This window comes from Erythrolamprus reginae, chromosome 5 (genome assembly GCF_031021105.1).
Source record: "Erythrolamprus reginae isolate rEryReg1 chromosome 5, rEryReg1.hap1, whole genome shotgun sequence".
NCBI classification, from domain to species: Eukaryota; Metazoa; Chordata; class Lepidosauria; order Squamata; family Dipsadidae; genus Erythrolamprus; species Erythrolamprus reginae.
The window spans coordinates 3,968,546-3,995,787 of NC_091954.1; the positions used below are offsets into that span (position 1 = coordinate 3,968,546).

At 43.4% G+C, this 27,242-nt stretch overlaps 1 protein-coding gene across 1 annotated transcript in view; it reads left to right on the forward strand.

Moving 5' to 3' along the window:
* The window catches only part of ZCCHC24 (zinc finger CCHC-type containing 24), a 137,995-nt gene that overhangs the window by 50,252 nt on the left and 60,501 nt on the right, over positions 1-27,242 (forward strand). The window lies entirely within an intron of this gene.

The window sequence follows — 27,242 nt, forward strand, 5'->3', positions numbered from 1 at the left end:
GATACAGAGAGTGAGAGGGAGGGAGGAATAGACTTGAAGGAACCTGAAGGACCACCAGAGGTGGCAGATATGCCAATGACAATAGGGTTTGACTTGGAGGAAGTGGTGGAGAAGGAGGAAGACCATGAGCCTTTGTTAGATGCCCGCTTTAGAAGACTAAGAAAAAGACAAGAATACTTGTATGGGAAAAGGAAGTAATCTGTAGTTTCTAACTCTAGGGAATTGTGACCATTCCCAATAGGAATTTAAGGGTGGTCTCATGGGAAAACTAAGGTGGAGTTCCAACGTTTGTAATGGAGTCAGTCGAGGTTTGGGGTTTGCTAGAACACTGCAAATTCTCTGCTAAAATCCATGGAGTCGAAATCCCCCCCCCCATCTGCTGAACATCTAGAGCAGTGTTTCCCAACCTTGGTAACCTGAAGATATTTGGACTTCAACTCCCAGAATTCCCCAGCAGCTAATGCTGGCTGGGGAATTCTGGGAGTTGAAGTCCAAATATCTTCAAGTTGAAAAGGTTGGGAAACACTGATCTAGAGAAATTTGAAGTGTCTGTGTGATTTAGAAAAAAATTGTTATCTTGCCTCTGGAATGTTAATTGGCTTTGATCCACCGGGATTCTTATCTCTCCTGCACTTTCACTGGGAAAGCGGCTAAGATGGACTAAATGCTTATAAAATGCTGCTTTTTATATAAAAGAGTTTGCTTTAAAATAGCATCGAGTGGGATTCTCCCTTGGGTTTCCATCTGCGTAGGCCCAGAACAGAACAGGTGATCTAGTTGATGTACCATTACCTACAAATGAGGTTGAACATATATAATCTTCAATTTACAACCACAATTTGAGCCCAGAATTTGTGTTGCCAAGCAAGATAGTTGCTGAGTGGGTTTTGCCCCGTTTCGTGATGTGTCTTGCCACACAATTGTTAAGTGTTAAGGTTGTTAAATTAATCACACTATCATTAAGTGAGTCTGGCTTTCCCATTGTCTTTGTCTGTCAGAAGGTCACAAAAAGGTTGACCAGATGTTGCAACCATCATAAATATGGACCAGTTGCCAAGCATCCAAATTTTAATCATGTCACTGCAACAGTTGTAAATGTGAGAAATAGAATAGAATTCTTTATTGGCCAAGTGTGATTGGACACACAAGGAATTTGTCTTTGGTGCAGATGCTCTCAGCTTACATAAAAGAAAAGAGACATTTGTCAAGAATCATGAGGTCCAACATTTAATGATTGTCATAGGGGTCAAATAAGCAATGAGGAAACAATCAATATTCATAAAAATCTTAAGGATACAAGCAATAAGTTACAGTCGTACGTGGGAGAAAATGGGTGATAGGAATGATGAGAAAAATTAGTAGACTTAGTAAATAGTTTGACAGTGTTTAGGGGATTATTTGTTTAGCAGAGTGATGGCATTTGGAAAAAAACCCTGTTCTTGTGTCTAGTTGTCTTGGTGTGCAGTGCTCGGTAGCGACGTTTTGAGAGTAGGAGTTGAAACAGTTTGTGTCCAGGATGTGAGGGGTCAGTAAATATTTTCCCCGCCCTCTTTTTGACTTGTGCAGTCTACAGGTCCTCAATGGAAGGCAGGTTGGCAGCCATTGCTTTTTCTGCAGTTCTGATTCTCCTCTGAAGTCTGTGTCGGTCCTGTTGGGTTGCAGCACTAAACCAGACAATTGGAGTATAAGTTGCACCCAAATTTTCAGCCTCTTTTAGAGGGGAAAGTGCATCTTCTACCGCACGAATCCCAGCGGCCGATGAGGTCCCACAGAGTTTGCCTTCTCTGGGTCCCATCGACCAAACAATGTCGTTTGGCGGGCCCCAGGGGAAGAGCCTTCTCTGTGGCGGCCCCGGCCCTATGGAATCAACTCCCCCCAGAGATTAGAACGGCCCCCACCCTCCTTGTCTTTCGCAAATTACTCAAGACCCACCTTTGTGGCCAGGCATGGGGGAGTTAGGATATTCCTTCCCCTAGGCCATTACAAGTTATGTATGGAATGTTTGTGTGTATGTTTGGTTTTTATAATAAGGGTTTTTAGTTGTTTTATTAAATTGGATTGTTACATGTTGTTTTTTATCATTGTCTGCGGAGAGGGGCGGCATATAAATCCAATAAATAATAATAATAATAATAATAATAATAATAATAATAATAATAATATTAATAACAATATTATTATTATTATTATTAATAATAATAATAATAATAATAATAATAATAATAATAATCAAATACTCCGAAAAATACGGTACTACTTTTTGTGTATGTACAGGCAAGGGAAAAGTCTTAAACAATAGAAAATTGGAACCAGCCCTGTCGAGAGATAAGGAAGCTGATAGTGATAAGGTCAATCAAGAATAGCAGAAGGAAACAAGCAAGTAATCTGAGCTCTCTGTTATTAGATAAGATTATACTAATTTGAAGCTCAGTTGAATTAGGGATTTGCCCAATCAAACTCCCCCCCCCCTCCTAAGTCAGTTAGCAAAGAACAGACGCAAAGAGTGGTGGGCAAAGTGGACATCTACTAAGAATTGAGGAATATGTATCCCCTGTGTATCTACTACAGGGTTTCAATAGGCAATGGCACTCTTAATTCCACTGAAAATTGTGGACTTTCAGGAAGTGCGAGAGGATGTCAGTTTTTTCCAGTGGTTGGATGTGTGTTGGCTTGATTCCTCTAGAATTGGGGTGTCAAACTTGTGGCCCACGGGCCAGATGTGTCACATCCTGGTCATGTCCAGGCCTGGTTTAGCAAAGGGGGAAAAGTCACAAACTCGCAATACATTGCAAGATGCCGCCATGATGAAGTGAGTTTGACATCCCAACTCTGGAATAACAAACATGCATGTAATATGGACCAGTTCTGTTCTGTCGGGCTCTCTGGTAGACTCCTCCTAAAAATTCGCAGGTACAAATTTCAGACACACACACGTTTGAAAATTCAAGACAATGTTCTTTATAATGAAAATTCACTTAATTAAACCAAGCCCTCTTTTGGTATAGCAAAGAGCACTGGTCTCCAAACAAACTGGTCATTTGTACAAGTCCCTGATCAGTTCTGTGATACTTAGCTTGCAGCTGGGAGGCAATTCACAGTCCTTCTTCTTTCACAAAGTGAAACACACTTTGCTCTGGTTTAGTTTCAAAGCGGGGAAAAATCAGCACATAAAGGTCGAAGTCAGCAAGGCAGTCACGAAACACAACAATCAGATAATCCTCCACAATGGTCAAACCCACAGGCTGCTATTTATAGAAGACTCACTAATGACCACAGCCCCACCCAACCACAGGTGGCCTCATTTTCTTTGATAATAATCTCTCAGTTGTTGCTGCCTATGCATCGCTCTCCGCATGCGTGGTTGTATCATTAACTCTTGTTCCGAATCCAAGGAGGAGCTAGATAATTGATCTCCTTCTGAGCTGTCTGCCACACTCTCCTCCTCCCTGTCACTCATGTCTTCTTGGTCAGAGGGGCCTTCATCAGCAGATTCCACTGGGGGCAAAATAGGCCTGTGGCATGTGGATGTCTCCCCCACATCCACAGTCCTTGAGGCAGGAGCTGGGCCAGAGCTAACCACAACAAGTTCGTAGCCTCAAAAACGCCCTTACAAGTTCATGAGATGTTTAGACTGAGCTTACTCCTTTGCTAAGGGACTGATTTAATATTGAGTCCACTGGGCAACAGCAATTTCCATTCTCTTAAATCTGTGACTTGTGTTCAGCTAAAGTTTCGCCTCTGGATCCAAAAATAACCACAGTTTTTGTCTATCACGTCAACTTGTTCAGCTACAGGATACCCTCAAAAGCCATACAAATTGTGCATAGAAAGGAAAGTAAAAGCATATCAAATACACTGTTTACAAAGAATAATTTTATTCATACAAAGGCTATAATATGTTTGTGAGTGACATAGGGGAAGGTTTGGTAGGGAAGGTTTGCCTGTTTGCCGATGACTCTAAAGTGTGCAATAGGGTTGATATTCCTGGAGGGGTCTGTAATATGGTAAATGATTTAGCTTTACTAGATAAATGGTCAAAGCAATGGAAACTGCAGTTTAATGTTTCCAAATGTAAAATAATGCACTTGGGGAAAAGGAATCCTCAATCTGAGTATTGCATTGGCAGTTCTGTGTTAGCAAAAACTTCAGAAGAGAAGGATTTAGGGGTCGTGATTTCTGACAGTCTCAAAATGGGTGAGCAGTGTGGTCGGGCAGTAGGAAAATCAAGTAGGATGCTTGGCTGCATAGCTAGAGGTATAACAAGCAGGAAGAGGGAGATTGTGATCCCACTATATAGAGTGCTGGTGAGACCACATTTGGAATAATACTGTGTTCAGTTCTGGAGACCTCACTTTACAAAAAGATATTGACAAAATTGAACGGGTCCAAAGACAGGCTACAAGAATGGTGGAAGGTCTTAAGCATAAAACGTATCAGGAAAGACTTCATGAACTCAATCTGTATAGTCTGGAGGACAGAAGGAAAAGGGGGGACATGATCGAAACATTTAAATATGTTAAAGGGTTAAATAAGGTCCAGGAGGGAAGTGTTTTTAATAGGAAAGTGAACACAAGAACAAGGGGACACAATCTGAAGTTAGTTGGGGGAAAGATCAAAAGTAACATGAGAAAATATTATTTCACTGAAAGAGTAGTAGATCCTTGGAACAAACTTCCAGCAGACATGGTAGATAAATCCACAGTCACTGAATTTAAACATGCCTGGGATAAACATAGATCCATCCTAAGATAAAATACAGAAAATAGTATAAGGGCAGACTAGATGGACCATGAGGTCTTTTTCTGCCGTCAGACTTCTATGTTTCTATGTTTCTATGTCCTTCAAATCTTGGTGGAGTCGCCCACCCTGCTCATCACTGACTGCACCAAGATTTTCCAGGAACTTAGCAAGACGGCTATGTAAAAAAAATGCAATTTGATGCTCATGTTGCAACCTCATAATTCTCATAAGGTGTAGAGAAAAAACTCGACGTGGTAGAAGAAAACTAGCTACAGTTTTGAAACCAGCATGCCTAATTAACAGTAAAAAGGCTCAAAAATCAAACTCAACAGAAATTGTGTTACAAATTGTTCCCCGGTGTTAGGTGTGTGAGAGAGAAGGAGGGAGGATTCCAGAGCCTCAATTTTGATTTCTTCTCATCTTTTTTCACCTTGAGTTTAGATAAGGTCCTTGGGGGTGGGGAAGTATCACAAATGTTAAGTTCTTTACCAAACCAGATTGTTTAGTGCCTCCTGCTGCTCTCCTGCTTCTCAACCAAGGTAGATCCAAGCGAAGATATTAGCATGTTGTTGACACAAGGATCAACCAGCTGAAGAGCACATTTTCTTGCCAGGATTCTTGTCTTGAACTTCTGCCAAACTCCGTTTCCTCAGTTTTTGCCTTCTAGCTTTCTGACCCTGTGCTAAATCATCGTGAGACAGAGAAAGGGAGAAGGGGAAGGAAGGTTGGGGAGGGAGGGACGGGGGAAGGAAGGAAAAGGAGAGAAAGAAAGACAAGAAAGAAGAAGAAAGAAAGGGAAAAGAAGAAAGGGGAAAGAAGAAAGAGAGAAAAGAAAGAAAAAAGAAGGAAGGAAGAAAGAAAGAAAGGAAAGAGGGGAAAGAAAGAAAGAAAGAGAAAAAAAGAGAAGAAGAAAGAAAGAAAGGGAAAAGAAGAAAGAAAAAAGAAGGAAGGAAGGAAAAGAAGGATAGAAATAAATAAAGGAAGGAAGGAAGAGGGAGGAAGGAAAGAAGGAAAGAAGGAGAAAAAGAAAGACAAGAAAGAAGGAAGAAGAAAGGGAAAAGAAGAAAGGGAAAAGAAGAAGAAAAAAGAAAGAAGAAGGAAGGAAGGAAGGAAAGAGGGGAAAGAAAGAAAGAAAGAAAGAGGAAAAAAAGGAGAAAAGGGAAGAAGAAAGAAGGAAGGGAAAAAATAAAGGGAAAACAAGAAAGAAAAAAGAAGGAAGGAAGGAAGGAAAAGAAGGACAGAAATAAAGAAAGAAAGAAGGAAAGAAAGGAAGGGAGGAAGGAAGAAAGAGGGAGAGAGGAAGGAAAGAAGGAGAGAAAGAAAGACAAGAAAAAAGAAAGAAAAAAGAAGGAAGAAAGAAAGAAAGAAAGGAAAGAGGGGAAAGAAAGAAAGAAAGAAAGAGAAAAAAAGGAGAAAAAGGAAGAAGAAAGAAGGAAGGGAAAAAATAAAGGGAAAACAAGAAAGAAAAAAGAAGGAAGAAAGGAAGGAAAAGAAGGATAGAAAGAAAGAAAAGAAAGAAAGAGGGAGGAAGGCAGGAAGGAAGGAAGGAAAGAAGGAGAAAAAGAAAGACAAGAAAGAAGGAAGAAGGAAGAAAGGGAAAAGAGGAAGAAAAAAGAAGGAAGGAAGGAAAAGAAAGGAGGGAAGGAAGGAATAAAAGAAAAGGAGGAATCAAGCAAGCTTTGTTATTCAAATATCAACATGTGGTTTTGGAAGTGAAAAAAATAATGTTGCTGTTTCTTCCCACTGTGTTTGCCAATCTGCTTGGAACTGTCTGCCTGACAAAGAGGTTGTTTCTTTTAGGATTCAGTTTTCTATTTGGAAGATAATAGTTGCAAAAAAACGTTCTTGTTATTGGTGGACTTGGCTTTTACACCCTATATTTAATGTTTGGAAAATCAGTATTGGGGGGCGAAAAAAACATTGCACTGACTTTGTAGGAAATATCATCTATGGTCATTTCAAGCGGGATGAAAGCCACCTGATGCTTAATGGGTTGGATTCTACCAGTTCGGACAGTTCTGGCGAAACAGAAGTTCCCACAATCAGCTGGGAGCAAACCGGTTTGCTCTGACAATCACATCACATTTTTTTAGCATTTGGATAACTTTGCACGCACACGCAGTATGCATTAGGCGCCCGGTCACTGAACCACTGTGGTAAGCCCATCTTTTTCAGTGGTGTTGTAACTTCAAACGGTCACTAAATGAATGGTTATAAGTCCAGGGGTGGGGTGCTTCAGGGGTCGGTCCTCTCCCCCCTGCTAATTAATATCTACATGAAACCGCTGGGTGAGATCATCCAAGGGCATGGGGTGAGGTATCATCAATATGCAGATGACACCCAGCTCTACATCTCCACCCCTTGTCCAGTCAGCGAAGCAGTGGAAGTGATGTGCCGGTGTCTGAAGGCTGTTGGGGCCTGGATGGGTGTCAACAGACTCAAACTCAACCTTGATAAGACGGAGTGGCTGTGGGTTTTGCCTCCCAAGGACAATTCCATCTATCCGTCCATTACCCTGGGGGGGGGGAGAATCACTGACCCCCTCAGAGAGGGTCCGCAATTTGGGCATCCTCCTCGATCCACAGCTCACATTAGAGAAACATCTTTCAGCTGTGGCGAGGGGGGCGTTTGCCCAGGTTCGCCTGGTGCACCAGTTGCGGCCCTATTTGGACCGGGAGTCACTGCTCACAGTCACTCATGCCCTCATCACCTCGAGGCTCGACTACTGTAATGCTCTCTACATGGGGCTACCTTTGAAGAGTGTTCGGAAACTTCAGATCGTGCGGAATGCAGCTGCGAGAGCTATCATGGGCTTTCCTAAATACGCCCATGTCACACCAACACTCCGCAGTCTGCATTGGTTGCCGATCAGTTTCCGGTCACAATTCAAAGTGTTGGTTATGACCTATAAAGCCCTTCACGGCACCGGACCAGAATATCTCCGGGACCGCCTTCTGCCGCACGAATCCCAGCGACCAGTTAGGTCCCACAGAGTTGGCCTTCTCCGGGTCCCATCGACTAAACAATGTCGTTTGGCAGGACCCAGGGGAAGAGCCTTCTCTGTGGCGGCCCCGACCCTTTGGAACCAACTCCCCCCGGATATCAGAGTTGCCCCCACCCTCCTCGCCTTTCGCAAGCTCCTTAAAACCCACCTCTGTCGTCAGGCATGGGGGAATTGATACTTTCCCTCCCCCTAGGCTTATAAAATTTATGCATGGTATGCTACTATGTGTGATTGGTTTTTAAATTGGGGTTTTAAATTAACTTAAATATTAGAGTTGTTTATATTGTATTATTATTGCTGTGAGCCGCCCCGAGTCTGCGGAAAGGGGTGGCATACAAATCTGATGAATAAACAAAGAAACAAATAAATAAATAATAAAATAAGAATTGCAGACCAGTTAGCATTCCTTGTTCCCCCCCACTGAAAGGGGTCTTTCCCCCCCCCTTGCCCGCTTGGTTCTGAAATATATTTCTAAATGTTCAACTCCTCCGTTCCTACTTCGGCAAGCATGAAGTTGCTAATGGGAACCAGATGTGAGGTTTAACACACACACCCCCTCCAAATATATAACAAACACCGCCCTCCCTTTTGCTGCATCAGGTTTCTTAGAGGCGAAGATCCCTAGAAAAGTTGAAACTTTAGATTCCAACTAGTAACTAACACGGGAAAATGTTTCGAAGCAAAGCTGGGGGAGAGGATGGAGCCGCGGGGAGAAAATCACGGGTTTTCTGGCCCTGCAATTTCCCCAAGAGACGAAGGAAGGAAGTGTGCAATCCTTGTCCCGGTTCCAGCCCGCAAAGCTAATTCCTTTTGTTGTTGTTATTGTTGTTGTTAAGATTCCTAGGGAGAGGAGAATGTGTATAATTTTATGTCTCTGTTGAAAGGTAGACAGCAGGCAAGGCTGGGAATAGGCTATGTTGCCTTTGCTTCCAAGTGAGCCGAAGTGGCGCAGCAGGTAGAGTGCGGTACTGCAGGCCACTAAAGCTGACTGCTAGATCTGCAGGTCAGCGGTTCAAATCTCATCACCGGCTCAAGGTTGGTGGTGAGACCACATTTAGAATAATCCTGTGTTCAGTTCTGGAGACCTCCCCTACAAAACACTGTCAGACTTTCTACTAAATCTGCACTTCTATTCTACTAGTTTTTCTCATCATTCCTATCACCCATTTCCTCCCATGTTGACTCTATGACTGTAACTTGTTGCTTGTATCCTAAGATTTTTATTAACATTGCTTCTTCATTGCTTATTTGACCCCTATGACAATCATTAAGTGTCGTACCACATGATTCTTGACAAATGTATATTTTATTTTATGTACGCTGAGAGCATATGCACCAAGACAAATTCCTTGTGTGTCCAATCACACTTGGCCAATAAAAATTCTATTCTATTCTATTCTAAAAAAGATATTGACAAAGTTGAACGGGTCCAAAGACGGGCTACAAGAATGGTGGAAGGTCTTAAGCATAAAACGTATCAGGAAAGACTTCATGAACTCAATCTGTATAGTCTGGAGGAGAGAAGGAAAAGGGGGGACATGATCATAGAAACATAGAAACATAGAAGTCTGACGGCAGAAAAAGACCTCATGGTCCATCTAGTCTGCCCTTATACTATTTTCTGTATTTTATCTTATAATGGATATATGTTTATCCCAGGCATGTTTACATTCAGTTACTGTGGATTTATCTACCACGTCTGCTGGAAGTTTGTTCCAAGGATCTACTACTCTTTCAGTAAAATAATATTTTCTCATGTTGCTTTTGATCTTTCCCCCAACTAACTTCAGATTGTGTCCCCTTGTTCTTGTGTTCACTTTCCTATTAAAAACACTCCCCTCCTGGACCTTATTTAACCCTTTGACATATTTAAATGTTTCGATCATGTCCCCCCTTTTCCTTCTGTCCTCCAGACTATACAGATTGAGTCCATGAAGTCTTTCCTGATACGTTTTATGCTTAAGACCTTCCACCATTCTTGTAGCCCGTCTTTGGACCCGTTCAATTTTGTCAATATCTTTTTGTAGGTGAGGTCTCCAGAACTGGACACAGTATTCCAAATGTGGTCTCACCAGCATTCTATATAGCGGGATCAGATGATCGAAACATTTCAATATGTCAAAGGGTTAAATAAGGTCCAGGAGGGAAGTGTTTTTAATAGGAAAGTGAACACAAGAACAAGGGGGCACAATCTGAAGTTAGTTGGGGGAAAGATCAAAAGCAACATGAGAAAATATTATTTGACTGAAAGAGGAGTAGATCCTTGGAACAAACTTCCAGCAGACGTGGTTGGTAAATCCACAGTAACTGAATTTAAACATGCCTGGGATAAACATAGATCCATCCTAAGATAAAATACAGAAAATAGTACAAGGGCAGACTAGATGGACCATGAGGTCTTTTTCTGCCGTCAATCTTCTAGGTTTCTATGTTTCTAAGGTTGACTCAGCCTTCCATCTTTCCGAGGTGGGTATAATGAGGACCCGGATTGTGGGGGCAATAGCCTAGCTCTGTTTAAAAAAGTGCTATTGCTAACATGTTGTAAGCTGCCCTAAGTCTAAGGAGAAGGGCGGCATACAAATCTAAATAAATAAAATAAATAAATTAATTAATTAATTAATTAAAAAATCGAATGAATGAATGAATGAATGAATAAATAAAACAGTCATTTGTTTGAACAGTGTAGTACGCGATCACTGTGGTACCTCAATTGGTTCTGGGAAGTGCAATGCCCTGCTACCAGAAGGGTAAGGGGCTCCGTTCCGGTAGCGATTTTGGGGATAAATGTGCAGCTGCGCATTCCTGAGCTGTACACATGTACCCCTGCACAAGATTTTGCTACTGTGCATGCGCAGCAAGCAAAATCGCATGTGAAAATGCTTGTGCAAGCGAGATTTTGCCGATTTTTGCTGAATTTTTGCTTCCGTGCATGCGCGGAAGCAAAAATATCGCCGAAAATATCGCCGAAAATATCGCCGAAAATATCGCCGAAAATATCGCCGAAAATATCGCCAAAAATATCGCCAAAAATATCGCCAAAAATATAGCCAAAAATATAGCCAAAAATATAGCCAAAAATCACTCGTGTGAGCATTTTTGTACATGATTTTGCATGATTTTGGTGCGCAATTTTGCTTGCTGTGCATGCTCAGGAAATTAAATCTCACCCCGACAGGTGCACACATGCCCGCAACGGCTTCAGATGGTGCACCGGTAGGGCCGAAGACGACAGGCCTTCCCTGATGTAAAGGGTAGGGCAGGGGTGAAGTCCCTGTTTGCTCGTACCTGTCGGTCCTCGGAGAGACGGTCGCGAAGGGAGGGTGAGGCTCCACCCACCCACCCAGACCCCGCCTTTTGGGTTCTTTTTTATTTATTTATTTTATTAATTGGATTTGTATGTGGCCCCTCTCCGTGAACTTGGGGCGGCTCACAACATTTCAACAATAAACAGTGTACAAATACAATTGGATCCGACTAATTAAATAGTCAATCTAAAACATTATAAAAGTTAAATATCGGAATCATTCACTCAAACACAAACCCAGCATACTAAGCATTCAGTGGCTAGAGGCTGGGATCTAATGACTCCAAAACTGGCGGCATAAATAAGTCTTTGAGTTCTGTTCTGCCGGCATGTTTCAACCGCCCATAATTACAGGGTATTTAGTCCAGGAAGACACACACCACATGATAAAAGGAAAACCCAAAAGTTTTTATAAACAGAAAAACAGAAACAGCTCCCTTTTTAAATGTCAAAGGGATTTTCTGGTACACACAAGGCACAGGTGAAATGCAATCCAATTGCTCACCCAATAACTGGGAAATTGAGTCCAATTCTAAAGTCCAGAGAGTCCACACACAATCTTGAACAGCACAAAAACCACGATGTTGATGAAACAATGAATGAGATAAACTGCCATGAGGCTAAAACACCAGGCTGCACTTTTATCTGTAGCACTAATTACAGCAGCCCCACCCAACCACAGGTGGCCTCATTTTCTCTTGTAATAATCCTTCAGTTGTTGTCTCCTATGCATCACTCTACGCATGCGTGGATGTGTCATTAATTCTTGTTCAGAATCCAGGGATGATACAGATGATTGAGCTGCTCCTGGGCTGTCTGCCAAACTCCCATCTTCTCTGTCACTCACGCTTTCTTGGTCAGAGGAGGCTTCGTCGGCAGATTCCATCGGGAGCAAAACAGCCCTGCGGCATGTGGATGTCTCCCCCACATCCACCTGCACACTCCTTGGGGCAGGAGCTGGGCCAGAGCTAACCACAACAAGTTCTTACAAAAGGCAAGGAGGGTGGGGGCAGCACGAATCTCCGGGGGAGCTGATTCCAAGGGCCAGGGCCCCCACAAAGAAGGCTCTTTCCCTAGGACCTGCTGTTGTGTCCAGAGGACAGATGGGAAGTGTGGCCCGCCCCTTATCCTTGGGCGGGAAAATACAGAGCCTGGATTGGCTGGCTCAGCCTGGCAGCAAGGAATATAAATAGCTGCCATGTTGTTGTTGTTACACTGTTATCTAGAGTTGCTATTCCTTACAAATAAAGCAACTGTTATTTGTTCCCGAGCCTGTCCGCCTCTTCATTGGTTGGATTCTACACCTGCCAAGCGACATTGTCTAGTTGACGGGATCTGGAGAAGGCCGACTCTGTGGGAGCTAACTGGATGCTGGGATTGACGCGGCAGAAGGCGGTCCTGTAGTAGGTAACCCTTTTGCCCTCTGTGTATGCACAGAAGACTTTGTGCATGTGCAGAGGGTAAAAGTATGCAAATGATGGCGTCCGGGCAGGTAGACGGAGTCTCACACTCCCTTCGTGACCAGCTCTCCGACGGCCGAGAGGCACGAGCGAACCGAGAGCATTTCACGCCTGGGCTAGTGCACATGTATGTCTGAACACAAGTGTTTGCAAGTATGTTTTGTTTTTTTCTTTCTTGGCCATCCTGATGCCTCTGACTTCTGGGTCAAGGTTAGCAACTGTGCTGAAAAAAAGTCTGAAGGGCTTTTATTTTTATTTTTTGAGAGGGGCGTGGGGTGGGACTTAGAGAAAGGAAGGCAGTTGCCGGACATCTGGTGTAATACGAGATAGGAGAACCAAAGCTGGTCAGCCCAGGGAGGGGATGAATGTTTGCGGTCCCCAAAGGTTATCACAACACGGGACTTGTACAACTCCTGTTTGAAACAGTGGGGTGGGGGAGGGGGCGGAAATCTCGTGGATTTCGGCTCCACTGGCCATTCTCGACAATCTTAGAAACATAGAAGACTGACGGCAGAAAAAGACCTCACGGTCCATCTAGTCTGCCCTTATACTATTTCCTGCATTTTATCTTAGGATGGATCTATGTTTATCCCAGGCATGTTTAGATTCAGTCACTGTGGATTTACCGACCACGTCTGCTGGAAGTTTGTTCCAAGCATCTACTACTCTTTCGGTAAAATAATATTTTCTCACGTTGCTTCTGTGCCCCCTTGTTCTTGTGTTCAAGACTTATCGTTGCTGTAACAAATCTTTGGTGAAGTAGAGGAGCTTCATCACTGGAGGCTTTCAAGAAGAGGCTGAAATGGTGTAGGGCAATGATTTTATTTATTTATTTATTTATTTATTGGATTCGTAATCTGCCCCTCTCCGAGGACTCGGAGAGCGAACCTTTATTCCCTTGTGTGCCGAAAGAGCGTGCAGGCATGCTATCACGCATTTACAATTGCCCACACTATAATTCAGTGCCTGGGGAGGATGAAAACAGCTTCCCCTGCTCCACGGAGGCCCACTGGAGGCTGGAAACAGCCTGTTTCCCATCTTTGGTGGGCCCAACAGGCTCGTGTTTCGCCCTCCGCAGGCTCCAAAGCCTTCCCTGGTGCCCAGGGGAGGGTAAAAACACCCTCCCCGTCCCCCTGGAGGATCTCTGGAAGCCAAAAACGCCCTCCCAGAGACTCTATAAGAGCCAAAAATCAGATGGCCAGCACACACATGCATGTTGGAGCTGAGCTAGGGCAATGGTTTGTGTGCCAGCAGATATGGCCCCGCGTGGCATCCGTGCCATAGGTTCGCCATCCCTGGTGTAGGGTCTGTTGCTTGGGCAGGGGGTTGGACTAGATGACCTACAAGGTCCCTTCCAACTCTGTTAATCTGTTTAATCTTCTAACCCATCAGAGTATTGAAATCCCCATTGAAGGCATAGTTGGTCTTATATAATCATCATCACCTCGAAACTCGACTATTGTAACGCTCTCTACATGGGGCTACCTTTGAAAAATGTTCAGAAACTTCAGATCGTGCAGAATGCAGCTGCGAGAGCAATCATGGGCTTCCCCAAATATGCCCATGTTACTCCAACATTCCGCAGTCTGCATTGGTTGCCAATCAGTTTCCGGTCACAATTCAAAGTGTTGGTTATGACCTATAAAGCCCTTCATGGCATCGGACCAGATTATCTCAGGGACCGCCTTCTGCTGCACAAATCCCAGTGACCAGTTAGGTCCCACAGAGTGGGTCTTCTCCGGGTCCCGTCAACCAAACAATGTTGCTTGGCGGGACCCAGAGGAAGAGCCTTCTCTGTTGTGGCCCCGACCCTCTGGGACCAACTCCCCCCAGAGATTAGAATTGCCCCCACCCTCCTTGCCTTTTCTAAGCTGCTTAAAACCCACCTGTGCCGCCAGGCATGGGGGAACTAAGATATACTTTCCCCCTAGGCCTTTACAATTTTATGCATGGTATGTTTGTATGTATGATTGGTTTTTATATAATGGGTTTTTAACGGCTTTTTAGTATTGGATTTTGTTGTACTGTTTTACTACTGTTGTTAGCCGCCCCGAGTCTGCGGAGAGGGGCGGCATACAAATCCAATAAATAATAATAATAAAATAATAACAGGCATGTGTGTGCTGGCCATCTGATTTTTGGCTGTTACAGAGGCTCTGGGAGGGCGTTTTTGACTTCCAGAGAGCCTCCGGGGGGATGGGGAGGGCGTTTTTACCCTCCCCTGGGCTCCGGGGAAGCCTTTGGAGCCTGGGAAGGGCAAAACACGAGCCTGTTGGGCCCACCAAAAGTTGGGAAACAGGCTGTTTCCAGCCTCCAGAGGGCCTCCGTGGAGCAGGGGAAGCTGATCCCTGGGTAAGCGATTCTTCTGGGAAAATGTTTTTTCTTGCTTAGTAGCGCTCAGTGTGAACGCCGAGCTATTCCGCGTCATGGCCTGATTAGAACTGCAACGGCTGCTGTAGCTTCTGCTTATACTACATACAATAAACAACCGTCCTCCCACTGATATTGTATCAGCAGTTAACCGGCACATTGCGAAGCCTGTTTACGTTTCTTCCGAAAGACTAAGTGGTTCTAATCTAAATTAAGAAAATTGGTGCCCCCCCCCCACACAAAAGGAACGATGGGGAAGGGATGCGAGGCACTGAGCCCATAGAGAAGAGGGGGAGGTACAGAGGGGCCAGGCCTCTGCTTATTTAAAAAAAAAAGGGAAACCGAAAACCTCACAACCAAAGGAGAAAGCTTCCTGCCAGATGTGACTTTTCGAAAAGGGGACGTTGTGTGTTTTTTTTTTCCCCCTGGGATTGTTTGCTGATCCAGCAGTCTCCATGCTTCCCTCTGCTCTGCTGAAGCAACTGAGATTGTGTTTCTCGTATCCTGAAGATCCGCAGATAAGCCCCAGTGCCATCATCTTTCGGCTGTGCTTAACGATGATGTAGTCGACTTGGGTGGAAGAAGAAACGTGGTCATTTAGAAACACAGAAACATAGAAGATTGACGGAAGAAAAAGACCTTGTGGCCCATCTAGTCTGCCCTTATGCTATTTCCTGTACAGTGATACCTCATCTTACAAACGCCTCGTCATACAAACTTTTCGAGATACAAACCCGGGGTTTAAGATTTTTTTGCCTCTTCTTACAAACTATTTTCACCTTACAAACCCACCACCGCCGCTGGGATGCCCCGCCTCTGGACTTCCGTTACCAGCGAAGCGCCCGTTTTTGCACTATTGGGATTCCCCTGAGGCTCCCCTCCATGGGAAACCCCACCTCTGGACTTCTGTGTTTTTGTGATGCTGCAGGGCAATCCCAGCAGGCAACAGAAGTCCGGAGGTGTGGTTTCCCGGCGAGGGGAGCCTCAGTGAAATCGCAGCATCACAAAAACACAGAGATCTGGAGGTGGGGTTTCGAGGACTTTGGTGTTTTTGCGATGCTGCGATTTCATTGATGCTCCCTTCACTGGGAAACCCCATCTACGGACTTCCGTTGCTAGCAAAGCGCTCGTTTTTGCGATGCTGAGATTCCCCTGCTGGGATTCCCCTGCAGCATCACAAGCTTCGGCTGACAAAAGGGGTGAATTTTGGGCTTGCACGCATTAATCGCTTTCCCATTGATTCCTATGGGAAATATTGTTTTGTCTTACAAACTTTTCACCTTAAGAACCTCGTCCTGGAACCAATTAAGTTTGTAAGACAAGGTATCACTGTATTTTATCTTAGGATGGATCTATGTTTATCCCAGGCATCTTTCAATTCAGTTACTGTGGATTTACCAACCGCGTCTGCTGGAAGTTTGTTCCAAGCATCTACTCCTCTTTCGGTCAAATAATATTTCCTCACATTGCTTCTGATCTTTCCTCCAACTCACCTCGGATTGTGCCCCCTTGTTCTTGTGTTCACTTTCCTATTAAAAACACTTCCCTCTTAAATCTTATTTAACCCTTTATCATATTTAAATGTTTCGATCATGTCCCCCCTTTTCCTTCTGTCCTCCAGACTCTACAGATTGAGTTCATGAAGTCTTTCCTGATACGTTTTATGCTTAAGACCTTCCACCATTTTTGTAGCCCGTCTTTGGACCAGTTCAATTTTATCAATATCTTTATTTATTACTCTGTCCTGTCTTTTTGATGGTGGAGGAATGGGCAAGTTCTATCATGGTCCCTTCGCACTCTCACCTACAAAAAGATATTGACAAAATTGAACGGGTCCAAAGATGGGCTACAAGAATGTGGAAGGTCTTAAGCATCAAACCTATCAGGAAAGACTTCATGAACTCAATCTGTAGAGTCTGGAGGACAGAAGGAAAAGGGGGGATATGATCGAAACATTTAAATATATTAAAGGGTTAAATAAGGTCCAGGAGGGAAGTGTTTTTAATAGGAAAGTGTACACAAGAACAAGGGGACACAATCTGAAGTTAGTTGCGGGAAAGATCAAAGGCAACATGAGAAAATATTATTTCACTGAAAGAGTAGTAGATCCTTGGAACAAACTTCCAGCAGACGTGGTTGGTAAATCCACAGTAACTGAATTTAAACATGCCTGGGATAAACATATATCCATCCTAAGATAAAATACAGAAAATAGTATAAGGGCAGAATAGATGGACCATGAGGTCTTTTTCTGCCGTCAGTCTTCTATGTTTCTATGTTTCTATAGAGACACTTCCCCAAGGACAACAGGAGGAGTTCTGGTTTCCACGCAGCACGTACCCACCATGAAAACAGTGAAACTCTATCCTCTTCCTTCATCGTTTCTTGAAAAATTATTGGAAGAATTGTCCGTCTGGGTTCGGTTCCAAGTAGGGGAAAAGACACTGGAAATATGGAGAGACCGCTTGGAAAGATGGTTTCAGGCTGAACAGGATCACATGGTTTGAGCTCCTGAGCAAAAAAAAGGCGATCGCATGCGTCAAGATGTTTTGTGAAGGGAAGAAAGGGCCAAGATGTTGACCGTGCCTGAGTTTTATACCCTCTGTTGGGGCCCACCTTAGTTTCCCCATTCATTCATTCATTCATTCATTCATTCATTCATTCATTCATTCATTCATTCATAAAGCCCTTCATGGCACAGGACCAGATTATCTCAGGGACCGCCTTCTGCTGCACGAATCCCAGCGACCAGTTAGGTCCCACAGAGCGGGTCTTCTCCGGGTCCCGTCAACCAAACAATGTCGCTTGGTGGGGCCCAGGGGAAGAGCCTTCTCTGTGGTGGCTCCGGCCCTCTGGAACCAACTCCCCCCAAGAGATTAGAATTTCCCCCACCCTCCTTGCCTTTCGTAAGCTGCTTAAAACCCACCTCTGCCGCCAGGCATGGGGGAATTGAGATACACTTTCCCCCTAGGCCTCTACAATTTTATGCATGATATGTCTGTATGTATGATTGGTTTTTATAATAATGGGTTTTTAACTGTTTTTAGTATTGGATTATTGCTATGTGCTGTTTTGTTGCTGTTGTTAGCCGCCCCGAGTCTGTGGAGAGGGGCGGCATACAAATCCAATGAATAAATAAATAAAATAAATAAATTCATTCATTCATTTATTTAATTTTGGCAAGTATGTATTGGTGGTATACAAAGATATAACAATGTTTATATACATGAAAGTAGTAAGAGTTTGCGGAGAGGGGCAGCATACAAATCTAATAAATAAATAAATAAACAAATAAGAGAGAAACATTAGGACAGGGGACGGAAGGCGGGCTGGTGCACTTATGCACGCCCCTTACTGACCTCTTACGAATCAGGTGAGGTCAACAGTGGAGAGTCTAAGAGTAAAGTTTTGGGGGGTTAGGAGATGATATTACAGAGTCTGGTAATTAGTTCCATGCATCAATTACTCGGTTACTAAAGTCATATTTCCTGCAGTCAAGTTTGGAGCGGTTGACTTTAGGTTTGTTTCTGTTTGTGTGCTCGTGTGTTGTTGTGTTTGAAGCTGAAGTAGTCGTTGACAGGAAGGATGTTGTAGCAGATGATTTTATGGGCTATGCTTACTTAGGTCGTGTTTAAGGCAACATAGTTCTAAGCTTTCTAAACCTAGGATTGTAAGTCTGGTTGCGTAGGACTTTCTGTTGCGAGTGGAGGAGTGGAGGGCTCTTCTTGTAAAGTATCTCTGGACATTTTCTAGAGTGTTTGTGTCCAAAATGCGGTGTGGGTTCCAGACAGATGAGCTGTATTCGAGGATTGGTCTGGCGAAAGTTTTGCATGCTCTGGTTGGTAGTGTGAAATTACCGGAGCAGAAGCTATGTAGGATCAGGTTAACAACTCTTGAAGCACTTTTGGTGATGTTGTTGCAGTGGTCTTTGGCATTGAGGTCATTGGATAGGAGTATTCCAAGGTCTTTTGTGGAGTGAGGGTTGTCAGTGTAAGAAATGTATCCTGATTGGTTGTCAGACTCCCAGGGGGTGGGAGTCTTCGCAAATTTTTTAGGCTGTCTCCCAGGCTTGCTTGAGTGCTGGCTGATGTAATCTTCCCAGGTGCCATGTGGCTGGTTTCCGATGCTAGATATCTTGGCGGCCATGTCTTTTGTGTTGCATATGAGCTGGCCCATTGACAAAGGAGGGGGGGTGAGTTTCTGAATCTTTCTGCCCTTTAATATTTCCTAAAACATTTCATTTTCTAGCAAAGGGGTGGGTTTTAACTTCCTACAATTCAATTCAATTTATTAGATTTCTATGCCGCCCCTCTTCGAAGACTCGGGGCGGCTCACAACAACAACAAATACAGTAACAATTGTTGGTACGTCTCGGTATAGCTAGGCTATGAGACCTTTGACATACACTGAGCAGAGAATTTTAACAGAGTGTGGACGTGTAGTGAAGCCAAAGAAAAAAGACACAGACTTAGCTATGCTTAATAAGTACTATTTACATATATACAAAACAGAAACAATCCATAACAAGCACTAAGCCATACAACATAATAAGCACTAAGCAAACACACTCCCCCCTCAAGGCAAAGCAAAAACGAATGAGCGTTAAAGCATCATTGAGGGAAGGAGTACTGGCGCCCTCTTATGGCGAACCAGCCCAAAACATTAAAAGTGATAGTACAAGAGACTACAATAGGTAGTTTACAATGGCAAACCCTAACAACCATGTACCTTGTACTAACAACAATAATACAAATCCAATTAATAAAAATAGAATTTAAACCCCTTAATATTAAAAACAATCAAAGCGACACAGTCATACCATTCTCAAGTGCTATAGTCAGAAAAGAGGGGGGAGTTAACCCCCCCATGCCTGGCGGCATAGGTGAGTCTTTAACATCTTGCGGAAGACAGGGAGGGTGGGGGCAATTTGAATCGCCGGGGGGGAGTTGATTCCAGAGGGCCGGGGCCGCCACAGAGAAGGCTCTTCCCCTGAGTCCTGCCAGACGGCATTGCTTAGTCGGCGGGACCCAGAGAAGGCCAACTCTGTGGGACCTAATCGGCCACTGGGATTCATGCGTCAGAAGGCGGTCCCGTAGGTATTCTGGTCCAGTGCCATGTAGGGCTTTATAGGTCATAACCAACACTTTGAATTGTGACCGGAAACTGATTGGCAGCCAGTGCAAGCCGCGGAGTGTTGATGAAACATGGGCATATCTGGGAAAGCCCATGGTAGCTCACACGGCTGCATTCTGTACGATCTAAAGTTTCTGTGTTGAATGCACCTTAAAGTTGGCAAAGAATAGAATAGAATAGAATAGAATAGAATAGAATAGAATAGAATAGGACTAGGTGAGACAGTGTTCCAATATCTCAGGGGTTGCCACAAAGAAGAGGGAGTCAACCTATTCTCCAAAGCACCTGAGGGTAGAACAAGAAGCAATGGGTGGAAACTAAACAAGGAGAGAAGCAACTTAGAAATTTCCTGACAGTTAGAACAGTAGCAGTGTTCCAATATCTCAGGGGTTGCCCTAAAGAAGGGGGTCTACCTAGCCTCCAAGCCACTTGAAGGCAGGACAAGGAGCAATGGATGGAAACTTGTCAACAAGACAAGGAGTTAAGGAGAAATTTCCCAATAAGTGAGAATATTTCCCCAGTGGAATGGCTTGCCTTTAAAAGTTGTGGGAGATTTTTATGAAGAGTTGGGACAGCCACCTGTCTGAAATGGGACAGCTTCTCCTGGTTGAGCAAGAGGTTGGATTAGAAGACCTCCAATTCTGTCATTTAGTATTTTATTCTGAGTCTCAAGTGAAGCTCAAGATTTCATTTCTGGGAAGAATGTGGAAGGATGGCTTTAAGTTATAGAAGTGCAGATTCCAGTTACCATATTTCTCGGAGTATATGAGACATCTTTTTTTCTCCCTAAAAGAAGCTGATAATTTGGGTGTCTTATTCTTTGAATGTAGCTTTCCCCCCCAGCCCTAACTAGCTGCTAACGATCTTATCTTGCAGGCTCTATCATTGTTACTCTCTGCAAAGAATGTTTTCCAAGCCCTAATTCTTTCCAGGGTTTTTTTCCATTGCTCTAACTTGCTCCGAATAAGTTTCTTTCCAGCCCTAACCAGGTGCTAATGATGTTCCCAGCTTTTATCGGTTTGCAAGCCCTTTCATTGTTACTCTCTGCAAAGAATGTTTAACAAGCCCTTAGTCTTTGCAGGGTTTTTTCCCATTGCTCTAACTTGCTCCAAATAAATTTCTTTCCAGCCCTAACCAGGTGCTAATGATGTTCCCAGCTTTTATCGGTTTGCAAGCTCTTTCATTGTTACTCTCTGCAAAGAATGTTTTCCAAGTCCTGAGTCTTTGTAGGGTTTTTTCCCATTCCTCTACTTGCTCTGAATGTTTCTTTCCAGGTGCTATTGAGGTTCCCAGCTCTTACTGGCTTGCAAGCTCTTTCATTGTTACTCTCGCCGAATAAAGTTTTTCTAAAGCCCTAACCAGGGGATAAAATAATGTTCTGGCTAAGAACGCTAGCTAGATAAGCAAATTCTTTCCTTTATTTTCCTCCCCAAAAACTAAGGTGCATCTTGTACACCGAAAAATATGGTACCTTTAAAGAGGTTGAGGTGTCTTTATAATCCAGATGTTTGACAAGGGAACTCATGCCAAAGAGGTTGGTATGTGCTGCCTTCCATTGGGTATATTCAAGAGAAGGCGGAAGGGACATCTGTTTGAGATTGCTTTCTTTGAATTCCTGCAGGGGATTGGAATCTGTAACAAAACTGTTCCTTCCAACTCTACAGTTCAATGATTTATGAAACTTCCTTGCTGCATTCTTTGCTGGGGATACCAGCCAACGTGATATACCCCCCCCCTCTCCAGCCAGTCTAGGAAAGAGCTCTCTATTCATCCCATACCATTTTGACTGTCTTCCTTGGCTATCATAGAAACATAGAAACATAGAAGACTGACGGCAGAAAAAGACCTCATGGTCCATCTAGTCTGCCCTTATACTATTTCCTGTATTTTATCTTACGATGGATCTATGTTTATCCCAGGCATGTTTACATTCAGTGACTGTGGATTTACCAACCACGTCTGCTGGAAGTTTGTTCCAAGGATCTACTACTCTTTCAGTGAAATAATATTTTCTCATGTTGCCTTTGATCTTTCCCCCAACTAACTTCAGATTGTGTCCCCTTGTTCTTGGGTTCACTTTCCTATTAAAAACACTTCCCTCCTGGACCTTATTTAACCCTTTAATATATTTAAATGTTTAGATCATGTCCCCCCTTTTCCTTCTGTCCTCCAGACTATACAGATTGAGTTCATTAAGACTTTCCTGATTAAGTTTTATGCTTAAGACCTTCCACCATTCTTGTAGCCCGTCTTTGGACCCGTTCAATTTTGTCAATATCTTTTTGTAGGTGATGTCTCCAGAACTGAACACAGTATTATTCCAAATGTGTTCTCACCAGCCCTCTATATAAGGGGATCACAATCTCCCTCCCTCCCTGATGAAGAAGCTTGTTCTCTCTCCCCCCTGCTTTTAATATTGTTTTGCATAGTTTATTCTACTTTGTTTAGGGGTTTGTAAGGGACTCAGCTGGGAGGGGGGAATAGGGAACTAGACAGGCCGCAGATGCCTTAGATCTCTGTGGTTTAGGAGGTTTTACTGTAACATTATTCATGCCCGTTCATATGTATCTCAAAAGAGCTCAGGGGGTTAGAAATGCAACATGTGGATTTCCAGAAAATCAGTGCTGATTGCAATACAGTGGTACCTCCACTTAAGAACTTAATTCGTTCCGTGACCAGGTTCTTAAATGGAAAAGATTTTAAGCAGAAGCAATTTTCCCCATAGGAATCAATGTAAAAGCAAATAATGTGTGCAAACCCATTAGGAAAGAAATAAAAGCTCGGGATTTGGGGGGGGGGAGGAGGAAGAAGAAGAGGAGGAGGAGGAGGACAGTCGCTGCCGAAAGAAGAAGGTGAGATCAGGGGAATTTTAAAAAATCCAAAACTTTAAGACTTAAAAAAGAAAAAGAGGGACTAAAGCATCAAGGAGGAGCACACACATCCCTCCGTTCGCTCTGGATTGCCAAAGCCTCCTTAAGCGCCACCGAAAGGCACCTCTGGCAGCCCAGAAAAGCCCAAGATGGCCGGTATTTAAAGGGGGAATGGCAGGAAACTGGCCGGGCCTTCGTGCCACTCTCAAATTTCCTGGGAAATTTTTCCGGGCTCAGGTACTTAAGTAGAAAATAGTTCTTGAGAAGAGGCAAAAAAAATCTTGAACACCCGGTTCTTATGTAGAAAAGGTCTTAAGTAGAGGCGTTCTTAGGTAGAGGTACCACTGTATTTCACTCTTCCTTGTTTAGAATTACAGTAGACAGAGGCGGCCCCAAACTTCACCATTGGCTGCAAAAGAACCTCTTGGCAATTTTCTGCTAATAATGCTAACATTAGTAAGGTTCCACATTTAGGCAAGAAAAACCAAACACACAGGTACAGTATTTGTGGTACATTGGTCAACAGTAATAACTGTAAGAGGGATTTTGGAGTCCTAGTGGACAACCGTTTAGATATGAGCCAGCCGTGCGCAGCAGCTGCCAAAAAAGCCAACACAGTTCTAGGCTGCATTAACACTAACCCTCTCTGAGGGGGGAAAAGACTCCCTCCCCAGGGTGATGAACAGACAGGTGGGATTGTCCTTGGGAGTCCGAGCCTGTTAACGCCCATCCAGCACATTACGTCCACTGCAGGTCTTCAGTCCTACAACAGAGGTTGATGCAACAAGGACATCAAGATTGATTGATTTTGTCCAAAACATGATGAAGGTTACAGGGGATAAACTTATAGTAAGTTAAATCAATGAAAGACTAGAAGAAAAGATATAGGGATAGAAGAAAGGATATACGTATAAAGAAATATAGGAGAGAACGACAATTGTATAACTCTACTGCTTTAATATAAAATCATCTACCAATAGAAACATACATGCTTGCCTTTCGTACACTCCTTAAAACCCACCTCTGTCGTCAGGCTTGGGGGAACTGAGACATCCCCCCCTTGCCTATGTAACTGTGCATGATATGACTCTGTGTATGTATTTTATCTATTGGTTTTTTGTTTTTTGTTTGTAATGTAAAACTGTTATTTTAGATTTTAATTATTAGATTTGTTGCCATGTATTGTTTTTATCACTGTTGTGAGCCACCCCGAGTCTACGGAGAGGGGCGGCATACAAATCTAATTAATAATAATAATAATAATAATAATAATAATAATAATAATAACAACAACAACAACAACAACAACAACAACAACAGAACAGGGGATGGAAGGCATGCTGGTACACTTATGCACACCCCTTACTGCTGACCTCTTAGGAATCTGGAGATGTCAACCGTGACTAATCTAAGGGTAAAATGTTGGGAGTTAGGGATGACACTATGGAGTCCGGTAATGAGTTCCACGCTTCGACAACCCGATTACTAAAGTCATATTTTTTACAGTTAAGTTTGGAGCATTTATTTATTTATTTATTCATTCATTCATTCATTCATTCATTCATTCATTCATTCATTCATTCATTTACTTATTTACTTACTTACTTACTTACTTACTTACTTACTTACTTACTTACTTACTTACTTACTTACTTACTTACTTACTTACTTACTTACTTATTTATTGGATTTGTATGCCGCCCTTCTACGTAGACTCAGGGCGGCTAACAACAACAATAAAAAACAGCATGTATGTCCAATACTAAAACAACTAAAAAATATTAATATTAAGCTTGAACCTGTTGTTTGCTCTTGTGTTGTTGTGGTTGAAGCTGAAGTAGTCATTGACAGGGAGGACGTTGCAACATATGTGGGTAATACATAGATCATGTTTAATGCGTCGTAGTTCTAAGCTTTCTAGACCCAGGATTGAAAGTCTAGTTTCTTTGTGTGGTTGGTTGGCTGGACTTCAAAACACTGATTACATGGAACGTTCTTTAGATGATGTCCAAGAAGGATTTTTTCCCCCTTTGAATGAGCTTCAGACGTGATAGTTAAGAAACTGTTCTCAAGACTGAATTGCCGTATATTTAAAGACGGGATAAATGCTGCACTTTCTCTCTTGAACCCTTCCCGACCTCTTTAGGGTGGCCTGCCAAATACGGTTGGGAAGCCAAGAGGGGCCAGGGCTGTTGTTGCTCCAGGCCAGGCTGAAACAAAAGAGGAGGGGAGAAATTGAGACTTTCCCATGATATGTTGAAATATTTCTTTTCTCCTGGCTCCGTCTGTAACCTGGAGGAACGGAATCGTGTGTGGCAAAAAGCCACTTTGACCAAAACTTTTTGATCTTCAGTTGCAGTTGGTGGAATTCACATGGCTGTTTTGGCCCATTGTTTACATACTTCATACTTTCCCAAAAATGCCCATGTAACACCAACACTCTGCAGTCTGTATTGGTTGCCGATCAATTTCCGGTCACAATTCAAAGTGTTGGTCATCACCTATAAAGCCCTTCATGGCACCGGACCACGGTATCTAAGAGCCCGCCTTCTGCCGCACAAATCCCAGCGACCGGTTAGGTCCCACAGAGTTGGCCTTCTCCGGGTCCCGTCAACAAAACAATGTCGCTTGGCGGGACCCAGGGGAAGAGCCTTCTCCGTGGTGGCCCTGGCCCTCTGGAACCAACTCCCCCCCAGAGATTAGAATTGCCCCCACCCTCCTTGCCTTTCGTAAGTTCCTTAAAACCCACCTCTGCCGTCAGGCATGGGGGAACTGAGATACTCTTTCCCCCTAGGCCTTTACAATTTATGTATGGTATGTTTGTTTCTATGGATGTTTGGTTTCACAAATAAGGGTTTTTTAATTGTTTTAGTATTAGTTTTAGTATTGGATTTACATGATGTTTTATATTATTGTTGTTAGTCGCCCCGAGTCTACGGAGAGGGGCGGCATACAAATCCAATTATTATTATTATTAATAATAATAATAATAATAATAATAATAATAATAATAATAATAATCTGCCCTTGTGTAGGTATGTGGAAATCTTGCTGGATCCTTAAAGAAAATTGTAAATCTTAGTGAGAGTCAGCTGTGTGGGCAGAATAAAGTTCCCTGGCCAGCCATTTGCCACGAACATTTGGGCAAGTGTTGCAGAATCCTAAACGCTTTTTCTTGGAGACTTAAATCATTTGGGGATTCATTCCTAGAAAACCCATAATTGTAAAAGAGCCGATTCCAAAATCTCTGCTGCAAAAATCCAGTTGGCCAGTGGGTGGTAGCATTTATTTTCCCCCTCCCACTGTATCTCTTTGCTGACATCTAGTGGTTGTGTGTAGTTTTGCAACCCTCATCCTAGTTAAGATTCCATTAACATACTGCATCTCAATATTATATTATTAGAATGGAATAGAATTCTTTATTGACCAAGTGTGATTGGACTCATAAGGAATTTGTCATTGGTGCAGATGCTCTCAGTGTACATAAAAGAAAAGATACATTTGTCAAGGATCATGAGGGGCAACACTTAATGATTGTCATAGGGGTCAAATAAGCAATGGAGAAACAATCAATATTAATCCGCTCAGTTCCTGCCAATTTGTTCGTTTGAGAGCATGAAAATGCGAGTAGATGAATGGGTACCACTTCAGTCGGAAAGTAAAAATGACCCTGGGGGGGAATCACTAACCCCCTCAGAGAGGGTCCGCAACTTGGGCGTCCTCCTCGATCCACAGCTCACATTAGAGAACCATCTTTCAGCTGTGGCGAGGGGGGCGTTTGCCCAGGTTCGCCTGGTGCACCAGTTGCGGCCCTATCTCGACCGGGAGTCACTGCTCAGTCACTCATGCCCTCATCACCTCGAGGTTCGACTATTGTAATGCTCTCTACATGGAGCTACCTTTGAAAAGTGTTCGGAAACTTCAGATCGTGCAGAATGCACCTGCGAGAGCTATCATGGGCTTTCCTAAATACGCCCATGTCACACCAACACTCTGCAGTCTGCATTGGTTGCCGATCAGTTTCCGGTCACAATTCAAAGTGTTGGTTATGACCTATAAAGCCCTTCATGGCACCGGACCAGAATATCTCTGGGACCGCCTTCTGCCGCACGAATCCCAGCGACCAGTTAGGTCCCACAGATTTGGCCTTCTCTGGGTCCCATCAACTAAACAATGTCGTTTGGCGGGACCCAGGGGAAGACCCTTTGGAACCAACTCCTCCCCGGAGATTAGAATTGCCCCCACCCTCCTTGCCTTTCGTAAGCTCCTTAAAACCCACCTCTGTCGTCAGGCATGGGGGAATTGATACTTTCCCTCCCCCTAGGCTTATAAAATTTATGCATGGTATGCTAGTATGTATG